The sequence below is a fragment of the Ranitomeya imitator genome, chromosome 3, assembly GCF_032444005.1.
Source record: "Ranitomeya imitator isolate aRanImi1 chromosome 3, aRanImi1.pri, whole genome shotgun sequence".
NCBI classification, from domain to species: Eukaryota; Metazoa; Chordata; class Amphibia; order Anura; family Dendrobatidae; genus Ranitomeya; species Ranitomeya imitator.
Genome location: NC_091284.1, coordinates 611,226,626 through 611,244,150, shown reverse-complemented (window position 1 = coordinate 611,244,150; position 17,525 = coordinate 611,226,626).

Here is a 17,525-nt window from a genome sequence, read left to right as displayed (position 1 = left end):
GCTCAAATGACTTGGGAACATCATGGGGATCGCCCCTGGAAGCATTCCTGACTTCTAAGTCACAGCTGTAAGCAATGTTGTCAGAGTTTCACCCCATTTTTACAGGTGCACCCAAAAACAAAAGCAAAATGGATTTTGCTGTGACATATGTAAAGGTACATCCTTTCCAGGGTAATGACTTGTATATAAGGCAAAATTATTAACGCCAGACAAAAATGTTCTTCCCCCACTTGGGCTATGTTCAGCGTTTTTGATTTGTTTTTCAACTTTAAAATTGCTTTCAACCACTACAAATGCATTCACTGGGAAATGTCATTGTAACATTTAACAACCCCAGCTGGCCATGTGGTGTGTGACACATAAGGAGACACATCTTGCTTCATTTCTGAAGAATGGACTCTTAAAGTCACAAATCCTATTTTTAGAGGGGCATCAGGAGGCATTAATATTATATTATTCATTTTGTAATTGAGTCGCCCGCCAGGGCCATGGGGTACCCGATACTGGGTTCGGTGTTCACAGTGGGATGTTACGGTGGCAACCCGGCCCATGGCCCTGGGTACCTATGTAAAAGGGGAAAGTCTTTAAAGGGATTTGGTGAACAGAGTTTATGCTCGTGACGCCACCTATGGCATTCAGTCAGTGGGGACCGACACTGTGTTAAGGGGTCCTCTGGGGTGATGTTATGGCAGCTAGATGGTATAACTTCCCACAGGTGAAGTGTATCCCCCGGGCTCCCGGTGTGAAGATGGAAGATGGTAAATGGCGCAGTAAAGAACGAGGACACAGGTTTGCAGTCTCTTTACCTTGTTTACTGAAAATGTCAGGCAGTCACAGTCCAGAGTACCAGATCACAGGGCAGGCAGGGTCAGCAGGGTTGGAAGCAAATCCAGAGTCCCCTTTACCAGGTGGAGTTAAAAGCCTTCCTCTAGCGTGGTGGTGTTGTAGTCCCTTACTGCCTATGACTTCAGATAAGGTCCTCGCAGTTCTTCTCTCTGTCCCCCTTAAAGGATAGGACAATACCTGCATGACAGGTAACTGCTTCTAGCCTCATATGGAGGCTATTGAAGCATGCCAAAAAAAATGTGTTTAAAATATATAAAAAAAAAAAAAAAAAGTTCAAATCACCCCCCTTTTGCCCCAATCAAAATAAAACAAAACAAAAAAATCAAACCTACACATATTTGGTATCGCCGTGTTCAGAATCACCCGATCTATCAATAAAAAATGGATTAATCTGATCGCTAAACCGCATAGCGAGAAAAAAAATCAAAACGCCAAAATTATGTTTTTTTGGTCACCGCAAAATTGCATTAAAGTGCAATAACGGGAGATCAAAAGAATGTATCTGCATAAATGTGGTATAATTAAAAACATCAGCTTCGCAAGCAAAAAATAAGCCCTCATCCAACCCCAGATCATGAAAAATGGAGACGCTACGGGTATCGAAAAATGGCGCATTTTTGTTAGCAAATTTTGGAATTTTTTTTCACCACTTAGATAAAAAAGAACCTAGACATGTTTGGTGTCTATGAACTTGTAATGACCTGGAGAATCATAACGGCAGGTCAGTTTTTCATTTAGTGAACCTAGCAAAAATGCCAAGCAAAAAACAAGTGTGGTATTGCACTTTTTTGCAATTCCATCGCACTTGGAATTTTTTTCCCATTTTCTGTTACACGACATGGTAAAGCCAATGGTATCTTTCAAAAGTACAACTCATCCCGCAAGAAATAAGCCCTCACATGACCCTATTGACGGAAAAATTAAAAACGTATGGCTCTGGAAAGAAGTGAAGCGAAAAACAAAAATGAAAAAACAAAAAAAGCCCCGGAGGTTAAGGGGTTAAAAGTTCAATATAAATGTATTAATTTTGGGAAAACTTATTTGTAATAAGTATGTTTTAAAAGCAGGTATTTGGAGACCACAGATAGACAGGGCGTCTGACAGAGATAACAGACTGTTTCAATATGTGGCCTGGATTTTGCTTACTTTTTTAATCACAAAATACTGTATAGTCCAAAGCTAGCAGAAAAAAAATGCAATGTTTGCCTGCAAAGCAAAGATTTGGACACCACAGATTCAGCGGGCATCTGACAGAGATAATGGACTGTTTCAGTATGTGGCCTGTTTTTTTAACCACAAAATGCTTTAGAGACCAAGGGTAGCAGACCAAAAAGTGGAATATATGCCTGAAAAGCAATTATTTGGTTTCCACAGATAGACCAGGCATCTGACTGAGATAACAGACTGTTTCAATATGTGGCCTGTATTTTTTTAACCACAAAATACTTTAGAGACCAGGGGTATCAGACCAAAAAGTGGTATGTATGCCTGAAAAAGCTATTATTTGGACACCACAGATATATCGGGCGTCTGACGGAGATAGCAGACTGTTTCAATATGTGGCCTGTTTTTTTTACTTTTTTACCACAAAATACTGCATAGACCAAGGCTGGCAGACAAAAAATGCAATGTATGCCTGCAAAGCAAGGATTTGGACATGACAGATACATTGGGCATCTGATGGAGACAACAGACTGTTTCAATATGTGGCATGTTTTTTTAAGAAAAAATGTAACCACAAAATACTGTATAGAACAAAGGTAGCAGACAGACAAAAAAAGTGGAATGCATGCCTGAAAAGAAAGAATTTGGAGACCACAGATAGACCAGGCGTCAGACAGAGATAACAGACTGATCAAAATGTCTCCTTGATTTTTTTTTGGCCCACCAAAATTGTGTCAATAAGTAGGCTATGACACTAAAAAAAAATTGGAGTACTATAATTGTAAAATATTTAGCTCTATGATATGCGATGCATGTAGCATACAAATCAGTGATAAATATTAGAACTGTAGCTAAATATTTTTGGGCCAGTTACAGATTTTTTGGTCAGCGAAATGGTGTCCAAAAATGTTGTAAGACACTCCAAAAAAATAATATATTACCAAAAAAGAATTTTCTGCGCACTCACATCTGATACCTGAGACAAAACAAAAAATTTTAAATTGTAAGATTTTCATGCTCTTGTTTTGAAATGATCTGGCTGTAGTATGTGACCAAGCCTATAAATGTTAATAAAAGAGGCTATGGATTGCTTTCTAATAAAATTAGCAGGTATAAGGTGCAAAAAAAACCTAGTCACGGATATCTGCAGCTACGTATATATAAAATACGCAGCAGCAGATAGTAATGGAGCTTTTTGAGGTATGCAGTGAGAGCTACATACTCACATACAGTGCCTGCATTGTACTGATGTGGATATGTGCACATAGACTCCCCTGCCTACCTAGCGCTGCAATCTCTGTACCTCCGAGTTAGCCCTAAAAAGGACTGTTGGTTTATCAGAATTTGTTGATTGAACACTAGTAGACCCACACTAATAAAAGTAAGATTCTGACCCTATCTCCGCAGCAGCTCTCCCTACACTAGCTGAGTCCGGAGCAGAATGCAGTGAGCAGGGCAGCGCCAGGTCTCCTATAGACTTGATGATGCTGTGCAGCCAGCCAATCACTGCACAACCACAACAAAGATGGCTGCAGTATTACAGTGCATGGCAGACAATACCTGCATGTTGATTGGCACTCTGAAAAGAGCCAAAATTAAGAGGAGCCATGAGCTCCCGTCGAATAATCCCGGAAATACTCGGTGCTCGCCGAGTACACCACATAGCGATATTCGGGCGAGTACTGAGTAATGACGAGCACATTCGCTCATCATTAGATGGCTGGGTATAAAGTATGGCGGTATGTGACACACTGAACATGTGTCATGCGCATTTTTAAATACCGGCTGCACAGGCAAAAGGTCATATATGTAAATATGTTGGCAATCGTACAGCGAACAAGCAAAATGCTGCTCATTCATTGAGTGATTGGATTGTTTATATCAGAACATAAATCACTGTTCACAGCAGCACATCACCGGTGTAAGCTGTAGATATGCTGCTAATGAGAGCTGTGGAGCCGGTAAGCCAAACCTCCAACTATCACGCCTCAACTTCCCTGACTCCCGACTCCACAGCCCCCATCACTACTGAGCATGTACATAAAGTGCAGCACAGATTTATCTCAGCTAAAAGCAGAGATCCTCAGATCAGGAACAGAACAGACATTTATAGGACATTTCATAACTTTCCCAAATTACTATGAAAAAATTTCATCACATCCTGCACCCAATGTATAATATATAGAGATGGGCGAACCCGAACTGTAAAGTTTGGCGTCTGTACCGAACACCTACTGTTTGGGCACAGATACCGGACACGGACTTTGGGTAGTTTCATATTTGCATCTCTGTGCTCAGCGTATCATCCACACAGATCTGCATGCGTCATGCATACCTATCTTTAAAATTGTGTACTCAGAGACCTGCGTTTGTGTGCGTTCGATAGCGTCTGCGTACGCATGCGTCGTTTCTCGGTATGCGGCTGGTTCTGACGAACGCAACATGCTGCATTTTTTAGGCATCAATTATGCGCAGTCATCCGCATGTGGTTGTCTCCTGGTGCTGCCGTCTGTCCCTGGCCTGTGCTGACTGCTCTGCTGTTGGGCTACTGCCTGTAATGTAAGTATTTGTGTCCATTTTATTTATTTTTTTGCCAACATATTGTTTGGCTCTTAACAACTTTAATTTTTCTTCTCTGTTCTTTTCTCTAGTGTTTCACTTGACTGCTGCCAGCTATTACAAGATAATACAAGATATTACTGAAGCTTTTGAAGGCGGACATGACGCTGATTATGTAATCACATTTGATAACTGATTGGTATGTATTGACTGGCAATACTATACATGTGGTAAATCATGTATTTTCTTTACAGGCACTTTCCATTGGGGACGAGCTGGAGCAGTCAAATGAAAATGAAGCTTCCTCAGGTTCTTAGGGCCCATGTGTCTCAGGAGGAAAGCCAGGGTGTAAGTAGTCTTTTCAGCAGAGTTGTAATAGAATTTGTTTTCAGTTTTACTTAAAATTTATTTTTATTCTATTTGATCTATAAGTTCCACAACGGGAAGAAGCCAATCAAGATATTGACAATAAGAAACTCATCGACCTTGTCCAAGAGCGAGTACCATTGTGGGACACCTGTGGTGATTCGATGACTCTGGGAAGAAGTGGCAACATCGCTGCTGGCTGATTGGTACGGTGCCACATCATGTGCCAGAAATTCTTTTGGTAAGTGTTGTAATGTAGTCTGACGTGACAGTGAAAATGTTAATGTATTTTTTTTCCAATTAATTTTTTCCTTTTTTCCCTTCACAGTGAAGAGAATCAAAATCCAGTGGCGTTCGATGAAGGACAGCTTCAACAAGGACATGAGAGAGGAGATTCGGACTAAAAGTGGTGCTGCACCAAGGTTAAGAAAATACAAATACCACAGGAAACTTGCTTTCCTGAGGCCTGCGCTTGCTCAGTACATACAGTGGGGCAAAAAAGTATTTAGTCAGTCAGCAATAGTGCAAGTTCCACCACTTAAAAAGATGAGAGGCGTCTGTAATTTACATCATAGGTAGACCTCAACTATGGGAGACAAACTGAGAAAAAAAAATCCAGAAAATCACATTGTCTGTCTTTTTAACATTTTATTTGCATATTATGGTGGAAAATAAGTATTTGGTCAGAAACAAAATTTCATCTTAATACTTTGTAATATATCCTTTGTTGGCAATGACAGGTCAAACGTTTTCTGTAAGTCTTCACAAGGTTGCCACACACTGTTGTTGGTATGTTGGCCCATTCCTCCATGCAGATCTCCTCTAGAGCAGTGATGTTTTTGGCTTTTCGCTTGGCAACACGGACTTTCAACTCCCTCCAAAGGTTTTCTATAGGGTTGAGATCTGGAGACTGGCTAGGCCACTCCAGGACCTTGAAATGCTTCTTACGAAGCCACTCCTTCGTTGCCCTGGCGGTGTGCTTTGGATCATTGTCATGTTGAAAGACCCAGCCACGTTTCATCTTCAATGCCCTTGCTGATGGAAGGAGGTTTGCACTCAAAATCTCACCATACATGGCCCATTGATTCCTTCATGTACCCGGATCAGTCGTCCTGTCCCCTTAGCAGAGAAACAGCCCCAAAGCATGATGTTTCCACCACCATGCTTTACAGTAGGTATGGTGTTTGATGGATGCAACTCAGTATTCTTTTTCCTCCAAACACGACAAGTTGTGTTTCTACCAAACAGTTCCAGTTTGGTTTCATCAGACCATAGGACATTCTCCCAAAACTCCTCTGGATCATCCAAATGCTCTCTAGCAAACTTCAGACGGGCCCGGACATGTACTGGCTTAAGCAGTGGGACACGTCTGGCACTGCAGGATCTGAGTCCATGGTGGCGTAGTGTGTTACTTATGGTAGGCCTTGTTACATTGGTCCCAGCTCTCTGCAGTTCATTCACTAGGCCCCCCTGCGTGGTTCTAGGATTTTTGCTCACCGTTCTTGTGATCATTCTGACCCCACGGGGTTGGATTTTGCGTCGAGCCCCAGATCGAGGGAGATTATCAGTGGTCTTGTATGTCTTCCATTTTCTAATTATTGCTCCCACTGTTGATTTCTTCACTCCAAGCTGGTTGGCTATTGCAGATTCAGTCTTCCCAGCCTGGTGCAGGCCTACAATTTTGTTTCTGGTGTCCTTTGACAGCTCTTTGGTCTTCACCATAGTGGATTTTGGAGTCAGACTGTTTGAGGGTGTGCACAAGTGTATTTTTATACTGATAACAAGTTTAAACAGGTACCATTACTACAGGTAATGAGTGGAGGAAAGAGGAGACTCTTAAAGAAGAAGTTACAGGTCTGTGAGAGCCAGAAATCTTGATTGTTTGTTTCTGACCAAATACTTATTTTCCACCATAATATGCAAAAAAAATGATAAAAAAACAGACAATGTGATTTTCTGGATTTTTTTTTCTCAGTTTGTCTCCCATAGTTGAGGTCTACCTATGATGTAAATTACAGACGCCTCTCATCTTTTTAAGTGGTGGAACTTGCACTATTGCTGACTGACTAAATACTTTTTTGCCCCACTGTATATATTTCTTAAAGGTTTTTTTATTTTATTTTCCACACAGAATCTGGAGCAGCACAACACAGCATGGATTTTTTAATAATGTGTTTCTTTTCTTTTCCACACAGAACCTGGTGCAGCATAACACAACCTGGATCATCCTCTGTTGAAACGGCCCCTCATCGACCAGCCACCGAACAGGCGCAGTCCCAATCATTCACCAGTGATGGAGCAACCTGGCAGGTTTCACAGGCTGGGGAACAGGCAGCCAGTCCATCTAGTTTTCCCCTTTCCCAGCACTCATGTGAACACACTTTTACAGGATGTCAACAAATGCCTTGACCGCTTGGAAGCCGACCTTGAGAGACCGAAGCAACTTTTTTTTTCAGCTTTTGAGCAGAGCATGTCAGAAAACCTTAAGCCTCAACTCCAGCTGGACGTCATGCAGTCCTGCCAGGCTGCTTACAGCTGCGCATTTCAGCCACAGCGGCAGTCCCAAAGCTTCAAAGCACAGGCCGGAGGATATTACCAGCAGCTGATCATCTTTCCAAATTCCACGGCACCGAACTATCCTCCTTAACCACCACCACCTACAGTTCACTGATCCACCGTGCTGCCGAGTCCAGCACCCCTTCCCACTCCAGCAACCCTGCCCACTCCAGCACCCCTGCCCACCCAGTGCCATGGCCATTGACTTCGAAAGAGGCAACCACTCCCACTGGGACAACAAAAAAGAGGACCAAAACGTATCATCTTAGGACCAGAACGAAGACCCAGAGCCAGAAATCCCTCCCAAAATTGGACCCACCACCTCCACCCTCACCTGAAAATGTTTCACTATCTTGCTTCCCCAATGTGTCCACTCCCATCCCTGATCCAATCCTTCAATTTTTTTCCCTTCCCCTGCAACCCGTTCCTCAACTACCACCCAATCCTCACAGCTCCACACCGCCAAGGTCCACCCCATTTCACCCTCTGATACACCCTGTCCCTAAACCCAGTCACCACACTGAACCTTACCACCCTTTTTTGTTATTATTGTAAATAAAATTTGTATTTTTTTCCACAATATCTTGTCTTTCTTTGATTTTTGTGCTGTCACAGACACATACATGTGTCTATTGTATTTTTGAGGGAACTTGTAAGTTTTAATGGAACATTTTAATATGACAGGTACATTTGAATGGAACAGGTAAATTTTAATATAACAGGTACATTTTAAAATTACATTTACATTTTAACCCCTTTACCCCCAAGGGTGGTTTGCATGTTATGGACCGGGCCAATTTTTACAATTCTGACCACTGTCCCTTTATGAGGTTATAACTCTGGAACGCTTCAACGGATCCCGGTGATTCTGACATTGTTTTCTCATGACATATTGTACTTCATGATAGTGGTAAAATTTATTTGATATTACCTGCGTTTATTTGTGAAAAAACGGAAATATGGCGAAAATTTTGAAAATTTTGCAATTTTCCAACTTTGAATTTTTATGCAATTAAATCACAGAGATATGTCACACAAAATACTTAATAAGTAACATTTCCCACATGTCTACTTTACATCAGCACAATTTTGGAACCAAAATTTTTTTTTTTTTAGGGAGTTATAAGGGTTAAAAGTTGACCAGCAATTTCTCATTTTTACAACACCATTTTATTTTAGGGACCACATCTCATTTGAAGTCATTTTGAGGGGTCTATATGATAGAAAATACCCAAGTGTGACACCATTCTAAAAACTGCACCCCTCAAGGTTCTCAAAACCATATTCAGGAAGTTTATTAACCCTTCAGGTGTTTCACAGGAAGTTTTGGAATGTTTAAATAAAAATTAACATTTAACTTTTTTTCACAAAAAATTTACTTCAGCTCCAATTTGTTTTATTTTACCAAGGGTTACAGGAGAAAATGGACCCCAAACCTAGTTGTACAATTTGTCCTAAGTACGTCAATACCCCATAAGTGGAGGTAAACCACTGTTTGGGCGCATGACAGAGCTTGGAAGCGAAGGAGCGCCATTTGACTTTTTAATGCAAAATTGACTTGAATTGAGATGGGACGCCATGTTGCGTTTGGAGAGCCACTGATGTGCCTAAACATTGAAACCCCCCACAAGTGACACCATTTTGGAAAGTAGACCCCCTAAGGAACTTATCTAGAGGTGTGGTGAGCACTTTGACCCACCAAGTGCTTCACAGAAGTTTATAATGCAGAACCGTAAAAATAAAAAATCATTTTTTTTCACAAAAATTATCTTTTCGCCCCCAATTTTTTATTTTCCCAATGGTAAGAGAAGAAATTGGAACCAAAAAGCTGTTGCACAATTTGTCCTGAGTACTCTGATACCCCATATGTGGGGGTAAACCACTGTTTGGGCGCATGGGAGAGCTCGGAAGGGAAGGAGCGCCGTTTGACCTTTCAATGCAAAATTGACAGGAATTGAGATGGGACGCCATGTTGCGTTTGAAGAGCCACTGATGTGCCTAAACATTGAAACCCCCCACAAGTGACACCATTTTGGAAAGTAGACCCTGTTAGGTGTCGAGTTCCCACTTCTGCACAAGGGGAATCTCGAGCCATCTCCGCTGCGGTCTCCCATTCTTATCCAGCCGCAGTGGAGTCTGCTCAGCAGAGACGTCGGTCCCAGCGTCTTGCTCATTCTCACTCTGTACAAAGAGTTACTGCTGCTTTTCCTGCTTATGCCATTGAAGTCAGTGTTGGGCAGCGGCGAGCAGATGCTTTTGGGGCTAAGTCCTGCTTTTCTCTTTCTGAGCATGCCCAGGGCAAGATCTCCCATTGGAGATCGAGGGTCACATGCTCAGGTACTGCAGCACATCCCATTGGTCCTCCAGGAAGGTCCTGAAAGGGCAAAACTTTGGTAGCAGCTTCCCATTGGTCCTTTATTAGAAGGTCCTGAACGTGCTGCAACTATATAAGCTGCGCATGACCGCACGGCCATGCGCTAGTGTACATTTGTATATGTGTGTGTGTTGTGAGTGAAAGTCGCTCTTTAAATAACCCTCCCTATTGGATGACTGTTCGCGGAAGGTGTATGTTTGCTATCTAGCGCCCAACTTAGCCATCAGCACGTAGACACACAATACAGCGTCTTATTGCTGTGACCGCCAGTGCGGCGCCTTGTGCTTTCACAGCGCTTTCCTGACCCAAGTCTGGGTGGTTAGTGGCGTTCGCCAGTGCGGCACTGCATGCACTCTCGTGCTTCTATTGCTGTCACTCTGACACCTCAGTAGCGGTGTCGAGCGCATGAGGTCTATGTACTCAAATCCTGTGTCTTGGGATTGAGTTCTGAGACTCGTTGCTTGCGCTCTTGGTGCGGTACCACGGCCCTGTGACGTAACAGGGTTCATTTCCTTCACACAGGGTGAGGTTAGCCCATGTGTGTATTCACTTTGTACCGCCATATAGTCCGTCATTACTTGGCAGCAGGTTCCATCTCTGCACGGTGGACCCCGGGCTGCGAACGCACCATACTCTGTCTGTCTTATTATTTGGTGCGTTCCGCTAGCCCTAACAGAGCCCCTAAGGAACTTATCTAGAGGTGTGGTGAGCACTTTGACCCACCAAGTGCTTCACAGAAGTTTATAATGCAGAACCGTAAAAATAAAAAATCATTTTTTTTTCACAAAAATTATCTTTACGCCCCCAATTTTTTATTTTCCCAATGGTAAGAGAAGAAATTGGAACCAAAAAGTTGTTGTACAATTTGTCCTGAGTACGCTGATGCCCCATATGTGGGGGTGAACCACTGTTTGGGCGCATGGAAGAGCTCGGAAGGGAAGGAGCGCCGTTTGACTTTTCAATGCAAAATTCACAGGAATTGAGATAGTAACATAGTAACATAGTTAGTAAGGCCGAAAAAAGACATTTGTCCATCCAGTTCAGCCTATATTCCATCATAATAAATCCCCAGATCTACGTCCTTCTACAGAACCTAATAATTGTATGATACAATATTGTTCTGCTCCAGGAAGACATCCAGGCCTCTCTTGAACCCCTCGACTGAGATGAAACGCCATGTTGCGTTTGGAGAGCCACTGATGTGCCTAAACATTGAAACCCCCCACAAGTGACACCATTTTGGAAAGTAGACCCCCTAAGGAACTTATCTAGAGGTGTGATGAGCACTTCGACCCACCAAGAGCTTCACAGAAGTTTATAATGCAGAGCCGTAAAAATAAAACAAAACTTTTTTCCCACAAAAATTATTTTTTAGCCCCCAGTTTTGTATTTTCTCGAGGGTAACAGGAGAAATTGGACCCCAAAAGTTGTTGTCCAATTTGTCCTGAGTGCGCTGATGCCCCATATGTGGGGGGATCCACCGTTTGGGCGCATGGGAGGGCTCGGAAGGGAAGGAGCGCCATTTGGAATGCAGACTTAGATGGAATGGTCTGCAGGCGTCACATTGCGTTTGCAGAGCCCCTAATGTACCTAAACAGTAGAAACCCCCCACAAGTAACACCATATTGGAAACTAGACCCCCCCACGAACTTATCTAGATGTTTTGTGAGAACTTTGAGCCCCCAAGTGTTTCACTACAGTTTATAAGGCAGAGCCGTGAAAATAAAAAATCTTTTTTTTCCCCACAAAAATTATTTTTTAGCCCCCAGTTTTGTATTTTCCCAAGGGTAACAGGAGAAATTGGACCCCAAAAGTTGTTGTCCAATTTGTCCTGAGTACGCTGATACCCCATATGTTGGGGTAAACTCCTGTTTGGACACACGGGAGAGCTCGGAAGGGAAGGAGTACTGTTTTACTTTTTCAACGCAGAATTGGCTGGAATTGAGATCGGACGCCATGTCGCGTTTGGAGAGCCCCTGATGTGTCTAAACAGTGGAAACCCCCCAATTATAACTGAAACCCTAATCCAAAGACACCCCTAACCCTAATTCCAACGGTAACCCTAACCACACCACTAACCCAGGCACACGCCTAACCCTAATCCCAATCCTATTCCCAACCGCAAATGTAATCCAAACCCTAACCCTAACTTTAGCCCCAACCCTAACTGTAGCCTTAAACCTAACTGTAGCCTTAACCCTAGCCCTAACCCTAACCCTAGCCCTAGCCCTAACCCTAACCCTAGCCCTAAACCTAGCCCTAGCCCTAACCCTAGCCCTAACCCTAGCCCTAACCCTAGCCCTAACCCTAACCCTAACCCTAGCCCTAACCCTAATGGGAAAATGGAAATAAATACATTTTTTTAATTTTTTTTATTTTTCCCTAACTGAGGGGGTGATGAAGGGGGGTTTGATTTACTTTTATAGCGGGTTTTTTAGCGGATTTTTATGATTGGCAGCCGTCACACACTGAAAGACGCTTTTTATTGCAAAAAATATTTTTTGCGTTACCACATTTTGAGAGCTATAATTTTTCCATATTTAAGTCCACAGAACCATGTGAGGTCTTGTTTTTTGCGGGACGAGTTGACGTTTTTATTGGTAACATTTTCGGGCACGTGACATTTTTTGATCGCTTTTTATTCCGATTTTTGTGAGGCAGAATTATCAAAAACCAGCTATTCATGAATTTCTTTTGGGGGAGCCGTTTATACCGTTCTGCGTTTGGTAAAATTGATAAAGCAGTTTTATTCTTCGGCTCAGTATGATTACAGCGACACCTCATTTATATCTTTTTTTATGTTTTGGCGCTTTTATACGATAAAAACTATTTTATAGAAAAAATAATTATTTTTGCATCGCTTTATTCTGAGGAGTATAACTTTTTTATTTTTTTGCTGATGTTGCAGTATGGCGACTCGTTTTTTGCGGGACAAGATGACGCTTTCAGCGGTACCATGGTTATTTATATCTGTCTTTTTGATCGCGTGTTATTCCACTTTTTGTTCGGCAGTATGATAATAAAGCATTGTTTTTTGTCTAGTTTTTTTTTTTTTTTCTTACGGTGTTTACTGAAGGGGTTAACTAGTAGGACAGTTTTATAGGTCGGGTCGTTACGGACGCGGCGATACTAAATATGTGTACTTTTATTGTTTGTTTTTTTTTATTTAGATAAAGAAATGTATTTATGGGAATAATAGTTTTTTTTTTCATTATTTAGGATTTTTTTTTTTTTTACACACTTGTAAAAATTTTTTTTAACTTTTTTACTTTGTCCCAGGGGGTCAATACAGATCGGTGATCTGCCAGTTTGCACAGCACTCTGACAGATCACCGATCTGTCTGAGAGCAGTGCAGCGTTACCAAGTGCCTGCTCTGAGCAGGCACTTGGTAAGCCACCTCCCTCCCTGCAGGACCCGGATCCGCGGCCATCTTGGATCCGGGACTTGCTGCAGGGAGGAAGGTAGGAGACCCCCGGAGCAACTCGATCACATCGCGTTGCTGCGGGGGTCTCAGGGAAGCACGCAGGGAGCCCCCTCCCTGCGCGATGCTTCCCTGCCCTGCCGGCACATTGCGATCATGTTTGATCGCGGTGTGCCGGGGGTTAATGTGCCGGGGGCGGTCCGTGACCGCTCCTGGCACATAGTGCCGGATGTCAGCTGCGATAAGCCTATGACGTACTATTCCGCCCTTGGGAAGTAAAGCCCACCCCACATGGACGGAATAGTACGTCTAATGGCAGAAAGGGGTTAACATAAGACGTACATTTGAACATAACATGTACATTTTCACATAACATGTACACTTTAAAATTACAGGTACATTTTAAAATAACATCTTGCAGCTTCATACAGCAGCCAAAGACTATGGTTTCATCAGTGCAGTGTGTCTATATATATATAGAAATCCCATGAGACACGCCCATTGGGTGTCTGAGCTCAGCGAAAAGCTACTTGAAAACATTGGAAATATTGAACGCATTCGCATAAACAACGCAAATGCATGCAAAAACACATGCAGACGCATGCACACACAGCATTTTTTGGTGTCATGCGTAAGATAATGCGGATAAAAAAAGTTGCCTAAGCACGCGTTTGCACTCGTTTTTGCATGCGTTTGCACATGCAGATGATACGCTGTGCACATATGCACAAATGTGAACTTACCCTTCACCAGAAAGTCTGCGTTACAGTCCAGGCTGTGAACCACTGGTGACTGAGCTGCTGTGAATGCAGTGTCAGTGATCAGCGGTGACGTCATCAAGGAAAATTATTAATTCCCCCCCAGACATGGATTACGGCGTGGGACGGAATGACCAACAGGTGAAGGATATTGTTGTTTTTTAATTTTAGTTTTATTACAGGAGAACGAGGGCTTCAGTAAATTAGGGGTTAGGTGAGTATAACTGTATTTGTTATTTTTAAATAAAAATGGAAAAGTGTGTTTTGTTTTATTTCTAATAAAGAACTTTATTCTGGCTGTGTCTTTATTTACCATCTAGCTATAGGATTAGTAATGGATAGGTGTCTTATAGATGCCTGTCTATTAGTAATCTGTGGGCTTGATGTCACCTGACAAAACAAAGGTGACATCAACCCTACTTGCCATCTACTTGCCACCAATACAGGGCAAGTGGGAAGAGCCGGGCAAGGCACCAGAATTGGAGCATCAAATAGAGGTGCCTTTTCTGGGCAGCTGCTATTTTTAGGCTGCAGGGGCCAATATCTGCCCCTTACGAGCCTGAGAATACCAGCCCCAGCTGTCTGCTTTATCAAGGCTGGTTATCAAAAATGGCAAGGACTCCACCCTGTTTTATTAAATTATTTAAATAATTAAAAAAAACAGTGTGGGGACCCCTCTATTCTTGATAACCAGCCTTGCTGACAGCTGAGGGTTGCAGCCCCCAGCTGTGAGTTTTGCCTGGCTGGTTATAAAAAATAGGGGGGGACCCAGGATGTTTTTTTTTAATTATTTATTTACAGGGCAGGAGCCGGCTAATGATTATACTAATCAGCTGCTCCTGCTCTAGCTGTTATTAGAGGCAGCAGGTGTCGGATGATGGGAGTGGTAGTCCCATCTGCTGACTCCAGTGACCGGAGGTAAACTTTATACCTCCAATCACAGCGTGGGAGCCGCAGCTCTCTCACAAGTGGTGATGATTTCACCACCGATCAGAAGCGGTGATTGACGCGCTGTCTTGCACATGATAGCTTAGCAAACACTGGATGTGTGGACCCCCATTAAAGTGAATGGGGTCCAGGTACTGTTCTGGTACCAAAACTTTTTGCAACTGTTCGGCCGAACCCGCTGGATCTGAACATACAGGTGTCCGCCCATCTCTAATTATATACTGTATTTAAGGAGTCAGAGTCTGTTCATTTGATACCGACTCCACCACAATGGACACTGACTCGACAGCCTTGCTGCTTATAACATGATGCTGTATGGACACAGATTGAGCTACTAGTGTACTGTCCCCATCATTCTTCATTAGCCGGTGTAAAGAGGTCAAGAAACTAGAGCCAAACGACTTCAAGATTGTTGATCACACTCATTGAATGGCCTGAACTCAGCGCATGTAAATACAATCAAAATGTTTGAGTGTCATGGGGAGCATTGGGGGCCTAATTTTAATTTTTTGCCTAGGGTCCCACTTTGTCTAAAACCTGCCCTGTCAATAGTATTTTGGTTTCTGTCCTTTTATGTCCTTTATAAGAAGAGCATGATGGTGAATAAGTTTGTTGTCCCATTCAACATTTAAAAGTTTATCCAGTGTCTCTGTAGAGTGCAATGATCCTGCAACTGCCATCAAGGTGATTAGGAGAACAGTCATTCTGCTGGTGAATTGACCTTTTGCAGTGACTTTCGTGGATCCAGTTGGGCTTTTCCTCAAGTTTCACTGAAGTGTATGTGGTCAGCTGGACTTGGAACGGACCGTCAAACCTTGGATCTAGGCTCCTTCTCACGTGTCTGCGTATAACCACCCAATCACCTGTATTCAGCTGATTCACGTCTGCACTGGCATTGGGATCTGGAATGGATGAAAACACATGTTTATGAACCACATTAAGTCTTTTCTGCAAGGCCTGGCTTAGGCTGTCACAGAACCGTGTTGCATTTGTAGCACCTGTAGGAAGTACAGACCAGTCTTTGGCGCACTACCAAACATGACTTAAAAAGGAGACAAGCCTGTATTTCTATGTGGAGTGTGTCTGATTGAAAAGATTGCAAGAGACAATCACTCTTTACAGTTCTTTCCTGTGTCCACCATGGCCTTTGAATTTCCAGATTAAGTGTTCTGTTTAGTCTTTCCACTTTCCCACTACTTTGTGGTCTATATGGTGTATGATATGTTTGCTGTATTCCCAGGGCCTGCATGATTTCCCTCATTATTTCTCCTGTGAAGTGTGTACCCTTATTGCTTTCTATGGTTTCTGGGACAACATACTGTACCTGCTGGTCAGTTCTTTCATTAGTTTGTCTGCAGTTGTTTTAGCATTTGCACATTTTACCGCATTAGCTTCCGGCCAAACAGAGAAGAGATCTACACATACTAGGACATTTTTCATACACTCCTACCTTGGGTAGCTGTATGTAGGCAACCTTCAGTTTCTGAAATGGGTAGAGAGGTCTGGGTGTCGCTTTCTTAGGGACTTTTACTGTTTTACCTGGATTGTGCTGTGCACAGTTGAGGCATGGCTACACGAGTTTGGCGGCTGCGTAACTGAAACCAGGAGCGATCCAGAAGGCATTTACCATGGCCCACATGTGACTTTGAGGTGTGAGTGGGGCAATGTTTTGCTTGCGCCATGATTGGGAACAGGGACCTCTGTAAACACAATATATCCTTATTCTGCCATACTCCATTTGAGTTAAGCTCAGCTCTCATTTTTTCCCATTGTTCCTTCTCCGAGGGGGAAGCCTGCTGCTGGAGGGTTTTCAGGACATCTAGGCTCAGTGTGACTGGAATACGCTGACTCCCCCGCCACCTTCCTCTGCTCCCTAGGCCGCTTTGCTGCTACTTTAGCAGTCTTGTCTGCCCTTCTGTTCCCGTCTACCTCTGGGGAGCCACCTTTTGTTTGCAATACTGCAATTTGTCACCTGAGACTTTGCAACCCTTTTCTGCTAAAAAAAAAAAATAGCAAGGAAACTGTAGTTTCCTTGCAGGACATCTGGTCCGGGCAGCAGAACAGAAGGTCATCCATGTACTGTAATAGTACAATCTGTGAATGAGGTGGTTGCCATTGCTCCAGCATCCGTCGCTGAGATCTGTGACAGTAAGGTGTCTGGGTTAGGAACAATTGAAGTCACACTCTCTCTTACATCATTAATAGCCCTTAAGTCATGAAATCTTCTTTAAGTGTCGCTGGACCCCTTGGGTACTTTTTTCCTTAATGCGATACAAAGGGGTGTAGCAGGGGGAAGATCTTTGCACCAGAGCCCCTGCCTTGACATACTCTTTAACCCCTTTCTGCCATTAGACGTACTATTCCGTCCATGTGGGGTGGGCCCTACTTCCCAAGGACGGAATAGTACGTCATAGGCGATCGGCCGCGCTCACGGGGGGAGCGCGGCCGATCGCGGCCGGGTGTCAGCTGCTTATCGTGCCAGGAGTGGTCACGAACCGCCCCCGGCACATTAACCCCCGGCACACCGCGATC